Source organism: Tenebrio molitor, chromosome 3, assembly GCF_963966145.1.
Source record: "Tenebrio molitor chromosome 3, icTenMoli1.1, whole genome shotgun sequence".
Classification (NCBI taxonomy): Eukaryota; Metazoa; Arthropoda; class Insecta; order Coleoptera; family Tenebrionidae; genus Tenebrio; species Tenebrio molitor.
This window is the reverse complement of record NC_091048.1, coordinates 5,826,236-5,831,845: the sequence shown is the minus strand read 5'-3', so window position 1 is coordinate 5,831,845 and position 5,610 is coordinate 5,826,236. Positions and strand designations below refer to the sequence as shown.

General features: G+C 33.6%; 1 long non-coding RNA gene across 1 annotated transcript; it reads right to left on the bottom strand.

The window, feature by feature from the left end:
- Window positions 1-1,106: 1,106 nt before the first annotated feature.
- LOC138125479 (uncharacterized) lies at window positions 1,107-5,306 on the bottom strand. The gene is made up of 3 exons (XR_011157464.1): window positions 5,095-5,306; window positions 3,218-5,034; window positions 1,107-1,777 (listed from the first exon to the last, which is right to left on the bottom strand). It is a non-coding gene; the product is annotated as an uncharacterized lncRNA (long non-coding RNA).
- Window positions 5,307-5,610: the final 304 nt, after the last annotated feature.

The following is a 5,610-nucleotide window of genomic DNA, read 5'->3' as shown; positions in this document are numbered from 1 at the left end:
ACCTATTCTTCAATTAATAATTCATGAACCATATATTCCAAAAACTGTATTAATCAAGAGGAGTTGTGAAAAACAGAGCATTTGAAAACGTATGGTTGAACTTGAATAATCCAGCAGTAAAGATCATTATTATGATAGATGTCATGAACGAAGATCAAAAATGATTTTAGAACAGTTCCTATATGAATGAGTCACGATTAGTAACATTTGACCATACCTAGATGACTTTTCGTATGCTTTTTTAGGGACTCCTTCCATTTCGTTTTAAATTCACATTTATCACAGCTATAACACTGGATATCATCTGCTGAGTGACGAATTGCCTTATGCTGTTTAATGCTCCACTTATATTTCGATTTGTATTTGCATTTATCACAGCTATACCACTTAACAGCATCTGCTGACAGATGATGATGTTTCTTATGCTGTTTTAGGTAGGCGCAATGTTTCGTTTTAAATTCACATTTATCACAGCTATGACACTGGATGGCATCTGCTGACAGATGATGATTTATCTTATGCCGTTTTAGGTGGGAGCATCGTTTCGTTTTGTATTGGCATTTATCACAGCTATACCATTGAACAGCATCTGCTGACAGATGAATTTTCTTATGCGTTTTTAGGTAGCCGTTCCATTTAGTTTTAAATTCGCATTTATCACACTTATACCAATGGATGGCATCTGCTGAGTGATGAATTGCATTATGTTGTTTAATGTTCCCCTTATATTTCGTTTTGAATTCGCATTTATCACAGCTATACCACTGAACAGCATCTGCTGACAGTGGTATATGTTGTTTGTTCATATGTTGTTTTAGGTAGCGGTTTCGTTTCGTTTGAAACTCGCATTTATCACACTTATACCACTGGATGGCATCTGCTGACACATGAATTGCTTTATGTCGTGTTAGGTTTTCATTCCATTTCGTTTTAAATTCGCATTTATCACAATTATACCACTGGATAGCATCTGCTGAGTGACGAATTGCATTATGTTGTTTCATGTTTCTGTTATATTTCGTTTTGTATTCGCATTTATCACAGCTATACCACTGAACTGCATCTGCTGACATATGACGTTTCTTATGTTTTTGCAGATTGGAATAGCTTTTACATATAAAATAACATTCGTTACAATCAAACCAGTGTATTGCTTCGAGAGTCGCATGTTTATAGTTTACGTGTTCCCTTAGATTATTTTTGCTTTTTCCTTTGTACTTGCAATGAAAACAACGAAATATTTCTTTCTGGTGAAGTGAGTGATTTACGGTCTGGTGTCTTTCCAAAACTGTTGCCTCCTTTGTCTTAAAGGAACAACACTCGCATCGGTACCACTGTTCATCACTACAAGACACTGCACGTACGTTCTCACATTCTTCTTCTGTATTAAAACATGAACTTTCCAAGTGTTTCATCCACAGTAAAACCGAATATGTTGCAAACGAGCACGTTTGACAAATATAGCTTTCCACTACAGCGTCATTTTTTGGTTGATCTTGCATACAATCAGTGTCCTTTCTGTGATATTCTCTGAAATGTTGCTTTAAAATTACCAGAAGATCGGTTTCAAAATTGCAGTCCTTGCAGAAGTACTTTTCCAAATCGTTTCTTTCGCATCTGGATGATTCGAGTGGCAACCCGTGACGCTTCAGGTCACTCACGACGTAGAAAAGTGATTTGGTCACGTAAGGACATATTTTGCAATTGTGAATCTTTCCGCAGCCACATTTCGGGATACTCTCGCTATATTCCAAATTTGGCATTTTGATCTGATAATCTGAAAATTTTCATTTCATGTCAATACAAACAACTACTCAAAACAATTGCAAAATATAAAAGTCTTTTCTTATCTACTGTCGCGAGCATTAAATCTTGGTCGTCATGATTCACAAATTAAAAATTTTGCCTGCTTAATTAGGTCCAATGTCAATAAAACGTCAATAAATGTCTAAATTTTATGCTAAACATTCAAAATTATGGCCCCAATATCGTATTTTAACAGAGTAAAAATTATTTCGCTGTTAGCAACGGATGTGTCTGAAGCTAGGGTGGCAAACCAGTTGGGAATTCCAAAAAGTTGACAAGATCTTGACAAGACAAATAGAATTTATTAGAGGTTATGTCCGTTTCACAGTAGAGCACTTTCCATTGCGCCAAAGAATGACCCTAACGATCAAAATTTATTGCTCTTAACAGTTGACATTTCAGGTAAACTATTGCAAGGGTGGTTTAAGTAAGAATTTAATTGTATACTCAGGATCAGGATCTGACGAAACAGCTTTTTCGGATTTAATTTAAAGAAATTTGAAAACCAAATCAATTTAAAAAGTCTTTAAAATGACGTAACTTTAGATCCCACAATTAAGCATATCAATCGCAAAAAACATAGATTCAAATTAAAATGGTTGCTGTGATTGGTGCTGCTTATTACGGTGTGATCAATGATGGGTCTGTCACAATAGTGTTAATGTTAGTGGTAATGTTATAATGTTAGTGGAGATGGCAATGGTGATGTTAGTAGTCCAGTGTTCACAATAATGTTAACGGAATGTTACTCTTACAGCTGTCAACGTGGTGTGAACTGTCACTGCGCCTGCGCGTGCGTGAAATTCTCGATGGTGATTGGTAGATGTTAAAGAACCAGACATTTTCTGGATCTCTTAACATCGTTTCTAACATTAACATCACCATCACCATTATTGTGAACGGTTGAACGTTGCACCAATGTTCTGAAGATTAACATTCTGGCTAACACTAACATTACCATTAACACTATTGTGACAGATACATGAGTCTGTTCGTAACAATGACGATACAACAATAACAAACTTGGCAAATTTAAAATTCACCACCAAAGGTTCATTTTTGAAATAGCATAAACATCACCGGCATAACCAAAAAGATTATTAATGTTGTCCCAAGTTAAAAAAATCCGGTCAGTGCGTCAGTGCCAATTACGAGACAAAAAACACCAGTACTTTTCAATTATTGTTTCATTGCCAACAGACTCAGTCATTGTTGATCACGTTGTATTATCATATCCAGAACATCTTCTGTTCAATGTACCTTTATAGTAATTGTAAAACCATACAGACGCATAAAACAGAACGTTTGATTACGATTTTGCGTTAATATTGATATGGGAAATTGGTGTAGGTATAACATTTTTTGGCGATTGTGTTGGAACATGCTGTATACAAAGCAAGTATGTACTTACCATTAATTCTATCAGAACAGGAAAGACATATTTAAATCATTTACAGTTGGTGTGTATTCAGCGTTCGTATTTCTGTTTGGTTATCCATCACGTTTCACCCGACCGAGAGCCTCACAACAAAATTTGTCCCTGAAAAAAATAATATGACCTTGACCAAGATCAAGAGTCAAGACGAGTAAGACGACCCTCAGGAGTCAACCTTTCGACATAATGGCGCATCTTTTAAATCTAATCTCCTTATTGTAAGTGTTTATTTAAATCAAAGATCTTAGTGCATAAAAACAAAGCAAAAGTCAATAAACCCACTTCCAAGTGTTTTACATTTTTTTTAACGTCCGTCAAAAAAAGTACAAGTTTTTTCATTCCTATGCGTTCGTATTCTAAAATAAAGTCCATTCAAAAATCAAAAAACCACCACCTGTTGCACTTTAGATAGTAAAATTTAAAAAACCCTAGGTAGATATTTTTTCATACTATGTTGGTGACTATAAATTATGACATTTATGGATTCAAAATAAAATTCAATTGCTTTGAATTTCGTTCATACTGTTTTATTAGTAGCACGTTTCATTTATTTATTGATTCTCATTATTTTTACTTAATACATGCCCAGAAAAACAAGACACTTAATAAACATTTAACCTCAAAATTACAAGTCTCACCAAATTTTACACTAGACAGCGTTGCCGATAGTAATTATCGAGGAAAATGCGACGTTGGTGGTTTTTTGATTTTTGAATAGACTTTATGTGATTTTTGAATCGGTCAAGAAGCTTTAAAAAAAGTGTCGTAACGTGTCATTTTTTAACGCAATTATAAAATTTTTCATCCATAATTAGTATTTTTTTAACGAAATCAAAAAATATCTAAATACACTTTTTATGTTAAATTTTATATTAAAAATATCATCGTGTCAAACCGTCTTTAGTTGATTAATTAATAATAATAAATATTACTTCAATAAATTTATGTTGGTATTCAATTTATCACTAAATATATCAAATGTCAATGGCAATGCTCAAATTTCAAATTCAAACTCGTATTTAAAAAAATGGAAATTCCTTCACATATCAGAAAATTTGCAGACAAAGCCACTACAAATTTGCCACCTGTACAATCCGATATGAAGAGGAATAAATATCAAAAATTCATCAAATGGTGCCACCACTGTTGGCATATTTTCGACTTAAATTTGAAATATCGAAAGCTTCCACATTGTGAACAACTTATTTGATTCTCAAAACCACTCTCGGCATCAAACATAAAACGTGAATATTCCCAATTTCACAAACTTGTATCTTTCTTTCGAAATTATAGAGTACACCTCAAAAATCAAGAAGTCAATATATTACAGTTTTTTCTACATGTGCCTTTTTGAAATTTGAACGTCACATTATATAGGTTATGTAAGTTTGACAATATAAAATGTCGCTAATATTTTAGAACACCACAATATTGTCTGTTTTATCCTCTACATGGTGCTCTTCGTGATGTTATAATACTGGGCGATCCTCCAAATTAATCACCCTTCTTTTAATTTTGGAAAGAATGAGCACTTTCGCGTTTTCGGTTAGATTAAGCATTTTGTAAAAATTGACATTAACCATTGACAAAAAATGTAAGTTCATTTTATACTGTAGAAAATTAGGTGTACTCTATAATTTTGAAATTAACTGTACTTGGCAGCTGCCAATTGAAGAACTGGATTCAAATGACGTTCAGGCACCTTTGACTTCAACTGCTTTGGTGACTCGAAATCTTCAATAGAATTAATATCTTGCGTTGGAAGACGTCAAGGGAAATCTCACGTTCACTAACTGCCATAATTTTACGATTATTTTCATTAATAATAAAAAATTATTTGGTTTAGTTGTTACCTGCAGACGTTGAGTTAACATTTTCTTGTTAAATAGTTAAATGAATACGTTTTTTCGTAATAAAATAACCTGATTCCTCAAATTCGATTATAATCTGTCAAACACAGCTGTCAAATGCCAATAGGTCATTCAACTTTGCAAAGCTTGCAGCGTCACCAACCGAAATTTTTATAAATAAACTCCCCTAACCTAAAATTAACATATTTTATTTTCGACTTGGTTCAAACATGTGAAATAACGACAATAAAAACTCTTTTTTTGTCCGACACTGTCAGAATTTGAGAATTTTCTCCTATGTGAACGGATTTTGATAAATGTCACACCACTTGTCAAAACGAAACGTCAAGCTAATTTTAAATATTTTAAGCGATTTGGAGCCTTTAAGGGGCTCGTCAAACAAAAAAACGTTGTATTCAACTCATTCGTGTGTAAATTGGGCTTTTTTTGACACTAGTGTGCCTTTAAAACGCTCGTTGCATTCGCATTTTAAAGTAAACTGGCCCACTCATGCCAAAA